This window comes from Somniosus microcephalus, chromosome 9, assembly GCF_052327205.1.
Source record: "Somniosus microcephalus isolate GS21.2 chromosome 9, FLI_Smic_1.0, whole genome shotgun sequence".
NCBI classification, from domain to species: Eukaryota; Metazoa; Chordata; class Chondrichthyes; order Squaliformes; family Somniosidae; genus Somniosus; species Somniosus microcephalus.
Genome location: NC_140995.1, coordinates 234741284 through 234752105, shown reverse-complemented (window position 1 = coordinate 234752105; position 10822 = coordinate 234741284).

Sequence of the window (10822 nt, the reverse complement as noted above, 5' to 3'; positions counted from 1 at the left end):
CTCCCCAACTCCCCCAGAGACAGGGTGTGACAGTGTGTCCTTACTGCACTAACCCCCCTCCCCAACTCCCCCAGAGACAGAGTGTGACAGTGTGTCCTTACTGCACTGACCCACCTCCCCAACTCCCCCAGAGACAGGGTGTGACAGTGTGTCCTTACTGCACTAACCCCCTCCCCAACTCCCCCAGAGACAGGGTGTGACAGTGTCCTTACTGCACTAACCCCCCTCCCCAACTCCCCCACTGACAGGGTGTGACAGTGTCCTTACTGCACTAACCCCCCTCCCCAACTCCCCCAGAGACAGGGTGTGACAGTGTCCTTACTGCACTAACCCCCCTCCCCAACTCCCCCAGAGACAGAGTGTGACAGTGTGTCCTTACTGCACTAACCCCCCTCCCCAACTCCCCCAGAGACAGGGTGTGACAGTGTGTCCTTACTGCACTAACCCCCTCCCCAACTCCCCCAGAGACAGGGTGTGACAGTGTGTCCTTACTGTACTAACCCCATCCCCAACGCCCCCAGAGACAGGGTGTGACAGTGTGTCCTTACTGCACTAACCCCCCTCCCCAACTCCCCCAGAGTCAGGGTGTGACAGTGTGTCCTTACTGCATCAACCCCCCTCCCCAACTCCCCCAGAGACAGGGTGTGACAGTGTGTCTTTACTGCACTAACCCCCCTCCCCAACTCCCCCAGAGACAGGGTGTGACAGTGTGTCCTTACTGCACTAACCCCCCTCCCCAACTCCCCCAGAGTCAGGGTGTGACAGTGTGTCCTTACTGCACCAACCCCCCTCCCCAACTCCCCCAGAGACAGGGTGTGACAGTGTGTCCTTACTGCACGAACCCCCTCCCCAACTCCTCCAGAGACAGGGTGTGACAGTGTGTCCTTACTGCACTAACCCCGCTCCCCAACTCCCCGAGAGACAGGGTGTGACAGTGTGTCCTTACTGCACTAACCCCCTTCCAAAACTCCCCCAGAGACAGGGTGTGACAGTGTGTCCTTACTGCACTAACCCCCCTCCCCAACTCCCCCAGAGACAGAGTGCGACACTGTGTCCTTACTGCACTAACCGCGTCCCCAACTCCCCCAGAGACAGGGTGTGACAGTGTGTCCTTACTGTACTAACCCTCTCCCCAACTTCCCCAGAGACAGGGTGTGACAGTGTGTCCTTACTGCACTAACCCCCCTCCCCAACTCCCCCAGAGACAGGGTGTGACAGTGTGACAACCAAAAACTCCCATTCCTACTGGGGGAGGAGAGAAGCTGTGTAACACTGGCGGCACACTATGTTGCAGCTTGCCATGAACAGAGGGATAACCAGTAAACTAAGACAAGAGTATATATAAACAAGGCGAAAATATATTTATAAACTCAGGGATATACCTGTTTATACACTGTATGAATGGAACCGCGTTTATGTGTTCAACCATAAATGTATTTTGATGCTTTGGCAACATAAGATGTACCTTATCATGCCAATAAAGCGATTTGTATTGTATTGTATTGTATTGTGTCCTCACTGCACTAACCCCCTCCCCAACTCCCCCAGAGACAGGGTGTGACACTGTGTCCTGACTGCACTAACCCACTCCCCAACGCCCCCAGAAACAGGGTGTGACAGTGTGTCCTTACTGCACTAACCCCCTGCCCAACTCCCCCAGAGACAGGGTGTGACAGTGTGTCCTTACTGCACTAACCCCCCTCCCCAACTCCTCCAGAGACAGGGTGTGACAGTGTGTCCTTACTGCACTAACACCCCTCCCCAACTCCCCCAGAGACAGGGTGTGACAGTGTGTCCTTACTGCACTAACCCCCTGCCCAACTCCCCCAGAGACAGGGTGTGACAGTGTGTCCTTACTGCACTAACCCCCTCCCCAACTCCCCCAGAGACAGGGTGTGACAGTGAGTCCTTACTGCACTAACCCCCCTCCCCAACTCCCCCAGAGACAGCGTGTGACAATGTGTCCTTACTGCAGTAACCCCATCCCCAACTCCCCCAGAGACAGGGTGTGACAGTGTCCTTACTGCACTAACCCCCCTCCCCAACTCCCCCAGAGACAGGGTGTGACAGTGTGTCCTTACTGCACTAACCCCCTCCCCAGCTCCCCCAGAGACAGGGTGTGACAGTGTGTCCTTACTGCACTTACCCCGCTCCCCAACTCCCCCAGAGACAGGGTGTGACAGTGTGTCCTTACTGCACTAACCCCCCTCCCCAACTCCCCCAGAGACAGGGTGTGACAGTGTGTCCTTACTGCACTAACCCCCCACCCCAACTCCCCCAGAGACAGGGTGTGACAGTGTGTCCTTACTGCACTAACCCCCTCCCCAACGCCCCCAGAGACAGGGTGTGACAGTGTGTCCTTACTGCACTAATCCCCTCCCCAACTCCCCCAGAGACAGGGTGTGACAGTGTGTCCTTACTGCACTAATCCCCTCCCCAACTCCCCCAGAGACAGGGTGTGACAGTGTGTCCTTACTGCACTAACCCCCTCCCCAACTCCCCCAGAGACAGGGTGTGACAGTGTGTCATTACTGCACTAACCCCCTTCCCAACGCCCCCAGAGGCAGGGTGTGACAGTGTGTCCTTACTGCACTGACCCCTCTCCCCAACTCCCCCAGAGACAGGGTGTGACACTGTCTCCTTACTGCACTAACCCCCTCCCCAACTCCCCCAGAGACAGGGTGTGACAGTGTGTCCTTACTGCACTAACCCCTGCCCCAACTCCCCCAGAGACAGGGTGTGACAGTGTGTCGTTGATGCGCTATCAATTACTCATAAAAGACTGAGAGTTAGAAGGGTAACTAAAGGCTTTTATTAACAACAGAATGGAGGTCTGCCTCGAGTGGTCGACCGGTCCAGGATACAAGGGCTGGGGAGCAGTCACCTTTATACTAGGACCTGTGGGAGGAGTCAGCCGAGGCATGTCCAGGCATGTACACAGTGGAATACAAACAGGACAAACAGGAATACAAACAGTGGTTTACCACAGTCGTTACTGCACTAACCCCCCTCCCCAACTCCCCCAGAGACAGGATGTGACAGTGTGTCCTAACTGCACTAACCCCCCTCTCCAACTCCCCCAGAGACAGGGTGTGACAATGTGTCCTTACTGCAGTAACCCCATCCCCAACTCCCCCAGAGACAGGGTGTGACAGTGTGTCCTTACTGCACTAACCCCCTCCCCAACTCCCCCAGGAACAGGGTGTGACAGTGTGTCCTTACTGCACTAACCCCCTCCCCAGCTCCCCCAGAGACAGGGTGTGACAGTGTGTGCTTACTGCACTAATCCCCTCCCCAACTCCCCCAGAGACAGGGTGTGACAGTGTGTCCTTACTGCACTAACCCCCCTCCCCAACTCCCCCAGAGACAGGGTGTGACAGTGTGTCCTTACTGCACTAACCCCCCTCCCCAACTCCCCCAGAGACAGGGTATGACAGTGTGTCCTTACTGCACTAACACCCCTCCCCAACTCCCCCAGAGACAGGGTGCGACAGTGTGTCCTTACTGCACTAACCCCCCTCCCCAACTCCCCCAGAGACAGGGTGTGACAGTGTGTCCTTACTGCACTAACCCCCCTCCCCAACTCCCCCAGAGACAGGGTGTGACAGTGTGTCCTTACTGCACTAACCCAATCCCCAACTCCCCCAGAGACAGGGTGTGACAGTGTGTCCTTACTGCACTAACCCCCCTCCCCAACTCCCCCAGAGAAAGGGTGTGACAGTGTGTCCTTACTGCACTAACCCCCTCCCCAACTCCCCCAGAGACAGGGTGTGACAGTGTGTCCTTACTGCACTAACCCCCCTCCCCAACTCCCCCAGAGACAGGGTGTGACAGTGTGTCCTTACTGCACAAACCCCCCTCCCCAACTCCCCCAGAGACAGAGTGTGACAGTGTGTCCTTACTGCACTAACCCCCTCCCCAACTCCCCCAGAGACAGGGTGTGACAGTGTGTCCTTACTGCACTAACCCCCCTCCCCAACTCCCCCAGAGACAGGGTGTGACAGTGTGTCCTTACTGCACAAACCCCCCTCCCCAACTCCCCCAGAGACAGGGTGTGACAGTGTGTCCTTACTGCACTAACCCCCCTCCCCAACTCCCCCAGAGACAGAGTGTGACAGTGTGTCCTTACTGCACTGACCCACCTCCCCAACTCCCCCAGAGACAGGGTGTGACAGTGTGTCCTTACTGCACTAACCCCCTCCCCAACTCCCCCAGAGACAGGGTGTGACAGTGTCCTTACTGCACTAACCCCCCCTCCCCAACTCCCCCACTGACAGGGTGTGACAGTGTCCTTACTGCACTAACCCCCCTCCCCAACTCCCCCAGAGACAGGGTGTGACAGTGTCCTTACTGCACTAACCCCCCTCCCCAACTCCCCCAGAGACAGAGTGTGACAGTGTGTCCTTACTGCACTAACCCCCCTCCCCAACTCCCCCAGAGACAGGGTGTGACAGTGTGTCCTTACTGCACAAACCCCCCTCCCCAACTCCCCCAGAGACAGGGTGTGACAGTGTGTCCTTACTGCACTAACCCCCCTCCCCAACTCCCCCAGAGACAGAGTGTGACAGTGTGTCCTTACTGCACTGACCCACCTCCCCAACTCCCCCAGAGACAGGGTGTGACAGTGTGTCCTTACTGCACTAACCCCCTCCCCAACTCCCCCAGAGACAGGGTGTGACAGTGTCCTTACTGCACTAACCCCCCTCCCCAACTCCCCCACTGACAGGGTGTGACAGTGTCCTTACTGCACTAACCCCCCTCCCCAACTCCCCCAGAGACAGGGTGTGACAGTGTCCTTACTGCACTAACCCCCCTCCCCAACTCCCCCAGAGACAGAGTGTGACAGTGTGTCCTTACTGCACTAACCCCCCTCCCCAACTCCCCCAGAGACAGCGTGTGACAGTGTGTCCTTACTGCACTAACCCCCTCCCCAACTCCCCCAGAGACAGGGTGTGACAGTGTGTCCTTACTGTACTAACCCCAACCCCAACGCCCCCAGAGACAGGGTGTGACAGTGTGTCCTTACTGCACTAACCCCCCTCCCCAACTCCCCCAGAGTCAGGGTGTGACAGTGTGTCCTTACTGCATCAACCCCCCTCCCCAACTCCCCCAGAGACAGGGTGTGACAGTGTGTCTTTACTGCACTAACCCCCCTCCCCAACTCCCCCAGAGACAGGGTGTGACAGTGTGTCCTTACTGCACTAACCCCCCTCCCCAACTCCCCCAGAGTCAGGGTGTGACAGTGTGTCCTTACTGCACCAACCCCCCTCCCCAACTCCCCCAGAGACAGGGTGTGACAGTGTGTCCTTACTGCACGAACCCCCTCCCCAACTCCTCCAGAGACAGGGTGTGACAGTGTGTCCTTACTGCACTAACCCCGCTCCCCAACTCCCCGAGAGACAGGGTGTGACAGTGTGTCCTTACTGCACTAACCCCCTTCCAAAACTCCCCCAGAGACAGGGTGTGACAGTGTGTCCTTACTGCACTAACCCCCCTCCCCAACTCCCCCAGAGACAGGGTGTGACAGTGTGTCCTTACTGCACTAACCGCGTCCCCAACTCCCCCAGAGACAGGGTGTGACAGTGTGTCCTTACTGTACTAACCCTCTCCCCAACTTCCCCAGAGACAGGGTGTGACAGTGTGTCCTTACTGCACTAACCCCCTGTGGTAAACCACGTTCACTATTGTATCACTGTTAGTAGTTAGCACTGTTCACCACTGTTCGTTATAACTGTATCACTGACCACTATTGTATCACGGTACGAGGTCGCCTCTTGCCACACTGCTATACCTGGGATGACCACTGCCGACTCCGCCTTGGCTCCACCCACCAGGCCAGGTATAAAGGTGAGCGACTGGCTGGTATTCCTCCTGCTTGGATCGGATCACCCACGAGAGTGGGCTCTGTTATTTAGTCAATAAAAACCTTTAGTCACCTTCGTAACTCTTCGCCTTTTATTGGAGGAATTGATAGGTATATCAATTTTATTGACTAAATTTAATGATGTCCAACAACGAGTCACAACCGGCGGAGGAGCCACCAGCGCAGCTCCCAGGAGCACAGCCACACCAGCCAGCTTGGCTGCGAGCCCTCAGACCGCCGTACCTGGACCTGAACCCACGAGCAGCAAACTCAGCCGCAGACTTTAAACACTGGCTGGTCTGCTTCGAATCATACCTGAGAGAATCCAGCGTCCCTCAGGCATCCAAACTAAGTGTCCTGCAGGCACAACTGAGCCCGAGAGTATACACTCTCATCGAGGACATGACTACCTACGAGACCGCCATCAACCTGCTGAAACAGAAGTACCGGACCCCGGTAAACTACATGTACGCTAGGCACCTCCTAAGATCACGGCCGCAACAGCCAGGAGAATCAGTAGCCGAATTCTCACAGGCGCTATATGCACTCGCCAGGAACTGTGAGTTTAAATCGGTGTCGGCAGCCGAAAATACTGAAGATAATATCCGCGACGCATTCCTGAAAGGCCTACGGTCCGAGTACTCACGGCAAAGACTGCTGGAAGCTAAAGACCTCAGCATGGAAAAAGCTGAAGCCCTCGCTATCTCCCTGGAAGTGGCCCACCAAGATCAGGAAGCATTCACCAGGTACTGCTCGCGACCCTGGGACTCGGGCCCGACCCCTACCACAGCACCCTTCCCAGCGCCGCCCCCGGGACCTACCTCTGCGTCGGCGTCCCGGACCCGACCGGCCCCGCCACCCCCGGCACCGGCCCCGACATCGGGCATCCGCGATCGGGCCGCCGGCTGTTTTTTTTGTGGCCAGGAGAAGCACCCGAGGTCGCGCTGCCCAGCCAAGAACTCCATATGTAAAACCTGCCTGAAGAAAGGCCACTTCTCCAAGGCCTGCAGGAGCGGATCCTCAGAGGCCAGCAGTGCCGCATGCGAACTATGGGGGCGGCCATCTTCGTTTAGGGCAACTGAGGCCAGCATCCCCACACATGAGTCATGGGGGCGGCCATCTTTGTTTAGGGCAACTGAGGCCAGCATCCCCACACATGAGTCATGGGGGCGGCCATCTTTGATTAAGGCACGACCCCAATAGTGCCTCATGGGGCCCTACCTCGTGGGAGACGCCATTTTACTCACCACGCCCGACCGCCTCGCCCGCAGATGACAACGACTCGCTCGGCTACACACTAGCTTCCGTCACCCTGGACCAAGCCCGCCCGCACCATCTGTCCAAGTCAATGATGGACATCAAAGTGAACGGCCACGCCACGACCTGCCTGTTCGACAGCGGAAGCACGGAGAGCTTCATCCACCCAGACACGGTGAGCCACTACTCCCTCTCTGTCCTACCAACGCGCAGCCGAATCTCGATGGCATCGAGGTCCCACGCCACGGACATCAGCGGCTACTGTGTCGTGACCCTGTCGGTTAAGGGCACGGAGTATAAAAACTTTAAACTCCTCGTCCTCCCCCATCTCTGCGCTGCCGTCCTACTAGGGCTGGACTTCCAATCCCACCTCCAAAGCGTAACCCTAGCATACGGTGGACCCCTCCCCCCACTCACAGTCAACAACCAGCAAACGTTTAAACCGCCCACCGCGTAACACCTGCAGCCTCTCCACCCTCAAGGTCCCGCCACCCTCTCTGTTTGCTAACCTTACCCCTGACTGCAAACCCGTCGCTACCAAAAGCAGGCGGTATAGCGCCGGGGACAGAGCCTTCATTAGCTCTGAGGTGCGGCGCCTCCTGAAAGAGGGCATTATCGAGGGGAGCAGCAGCCCCTGGCGTGCCCAGGTCGTAGTCGTAAAGACCGGCGATAAAAACCGCCTGGTCATCGACTACAGCCAGACCATAAACAGATATACCCAGCTGGACGCATACCCCCTCCCCCGCATATCTGACATGGTCAATCAGATTGCACAGTATAAAGTATTCTCGACCATCGACCTGAAGTCGGCCTACCACCAACTCCCTATCCACCCTGAGGACCGCCAGTATACCGCCTTCGAGGCGAATGGGCGCCTATACCACTTCCTTAGGGTCCCCTTCGGTGTCACTAATGGGGTCTCGGTCTTCCAAAGGGAGATGGACCAGATGGTTGACCAGAACGAACTGCAGGCTACATTCCCCTACCTAGATAACGTCACTATCTGCGGCCGCGACCGGCAGGAACATGACGCGAATCTGGAGAAATTCCTCCGTACGGCCCAACGGCTGAACCTCACCTACAATAAGGAGAAATGCGTGTTTAACACCACGCGCCTTGCCATCCTCGGCTGCGGTAGTGGAGAACGGAATCATCGGCCCCGACCCAGAAAGAATGCGCCCCCTCATGGAGCTACCCCTCCCCCACTGCCCTAAAGCACTTAGGAGAACCCTGGGGCTTTTCGCCTACTATGCCCAATGGGTACCCAATTACGCGGACAAAGCCAGACCCCTCCTGAAAGCCACTTCCTTCCCCCTCACGGAGGAGGCGTGCGCGGCCTTCTCCCTCATTAAGGGAGACATAGCCAAGGCCACGATGCACGCAGTGGACGAGTCCATCCCCTTTCAGGTGGAGAGCGACGCATCCGACTTCGCCTTAGCCGCCACCCTAAACCAGGAGGGGAGGCCAGTGGCCTTCTTCTCAAGGACCCTACAGGGCCCCGAGATCCGACATTCGTCGGTCGAGAAAGAGGCCCAGGCGATCGTGGAGGCAGTACGGCGCTGGAGGCACTACCTGGCAGGCAAACGATTTACCCTCCTCACCGACCAGCGTTCGGTGGCTTTCATGTTTAATAACAAGCTGAAGGGCAAAATCAAGAATGACAAGATTTTGAGATGGAGAATCGAGCTCTCCACCTACGATTATGAGATCTTGTACCGGCCAGGCAAGCTGAACGAATCCCCTGATGCCCTTTCACGAATGACATGCGCCAGCGCGCATATCGATAGGCTTCAGACCCTCCACGACCAGCTCTGCCACCCCGGAGTCACCAGACTCTACCATTTCATTAAGGCCCGCAACCTGACCTACTCCATCGAGGAGGTCAGGACCATGACCAGGAACTGCCAGACCTGTGCGGAGTGCAAACCGCACTTCTATAGGCCGGACCGAGCAAGCCTGATCAAGGCCACCCGCCCCTTCGAGCGCCTGAGCATCGACTTTAAGGGGCCCCTCCCGTCCTCTGACCGTAATGTGTACTTCCTCAACATCGTTGATGAGTACTCCCGTTTCCCCTTTGCCTTCCCCTGCCCCGACATGACCAGTAGCACGGTCATTAAGTGCCTGAATGCCCTCTTCGCCTTGTTCGGGTTCCCGAACTATATACACAGCGACCGGGGCTCCTCCTTCATGAGCGAGGAACTCCGGCAATTCCTCCTAGAGAGAGGTATTGCAGCAAGCAGGACCACCAGCTACAACCCCAGAGGTAACGGTCAGGTGGAAAGAGAGAACGCGACGGTATGGAAGGCCGTCCTCTTAGCCTTAAAGTCTAAGGGCCTCCCAACCTCCCGCTGGCAAGAAGTCCTCCCGACAGCGCTGCACTCCATCCGGTCATTACTTTGCACGGCCACTAACACCACCCCCCATGAACGAATGTTCGTTTTCCCCAGGAAGTCGACTACGGGAACCACTCTACCAACCTGGCTGACCGCCCCGGGGCCGGTCTGGCTGCGGAAACACGTGAGGACCCATAAAACGGACCCCCTGGTCGAGAGGGTGAACCTCCTGCACGCCAACCCCCAGTACGCCTACGTGGCGTACCCAGACGGGCGGGAGGACACTGTCTCCCTACGAGACCTCGCACCCTCAGCCGATCCGGAAACACCGCCACCACCCCCCCCAACCTCAGTCCAGGTAGACGGCATGCCGGAACCCCACGAGCCCTCGCCGACCACGCAAACACCAGCATCAACACCGGATAAGGCACCAGCACCGGATAAGGCAACACCACCGCTGCGGCGATCGGAGAGGCTTACGAAGCCTCCGGACAGACTGACCTACCAGAATTGGTAGTACACTTCACCCCGCCGGACTTAATTCTAAACAAGGGGTGAATGTGGTAAACCACGTTCACTATTGTATCACTGTTAGTAGTTAGCACTGTTCACCACTGTTCGTTATAACTGTATCACTGACCACTATTGTATCACGGTACGAGGTCGCCTCTTGCCACACTGCTATACCTGGGATGACCACTGCCGACTCCGCCTTGGCTCCACCCACCAGGCCAGGTATAAAGGTGAGCGACTGGCTGGTATTCCTCCTGCTTGGATCGGATCACCCACGAGAGTGGGCTCTGTTATTTAGTCAATAAAAACCTTTAGTCACCTTCGTAACTCTTCGCCTTTTATTGGAGGAATTGATAGGTATATCACCCCCCTCCCCAACTCCCCCAGAGACAGGGTGTGACAGTGTGACAACCAAAAACTCCCATTCCTACTGGGGGAGGAGAGAAGCTGTGTAACACTGGCGGCACACTATGTTGCAGCTTGCCATGAACAGAGGGATAACCAGTAAACTAAGACAAGAGTATATATAAACAAGGCGAAAATATATTTATAAACTCAGGGATATACCTGTTTATACACTGTATGAATGGAACCGCGTTTATGTGTTCAACCATAAATGTATTTTGATGCTTTGGCAACATAAGATGTACCTTATCATGCCAATAAAGCGATTTGTATTGTATTGTATTGTATTGTGTCCTCACTGCACTAACCCCCTCCCCAACTCCCCCAGAGACAGGGTGTGACACTGTGTCCTGACTGCACTAACCCACTCCCCAACGCCCCCAGAAACAGGGTGTGACAGTGTGTCCTTACTGCACTAACCCCCTGCCCAACTCCCCCAGAGACAGGGTGT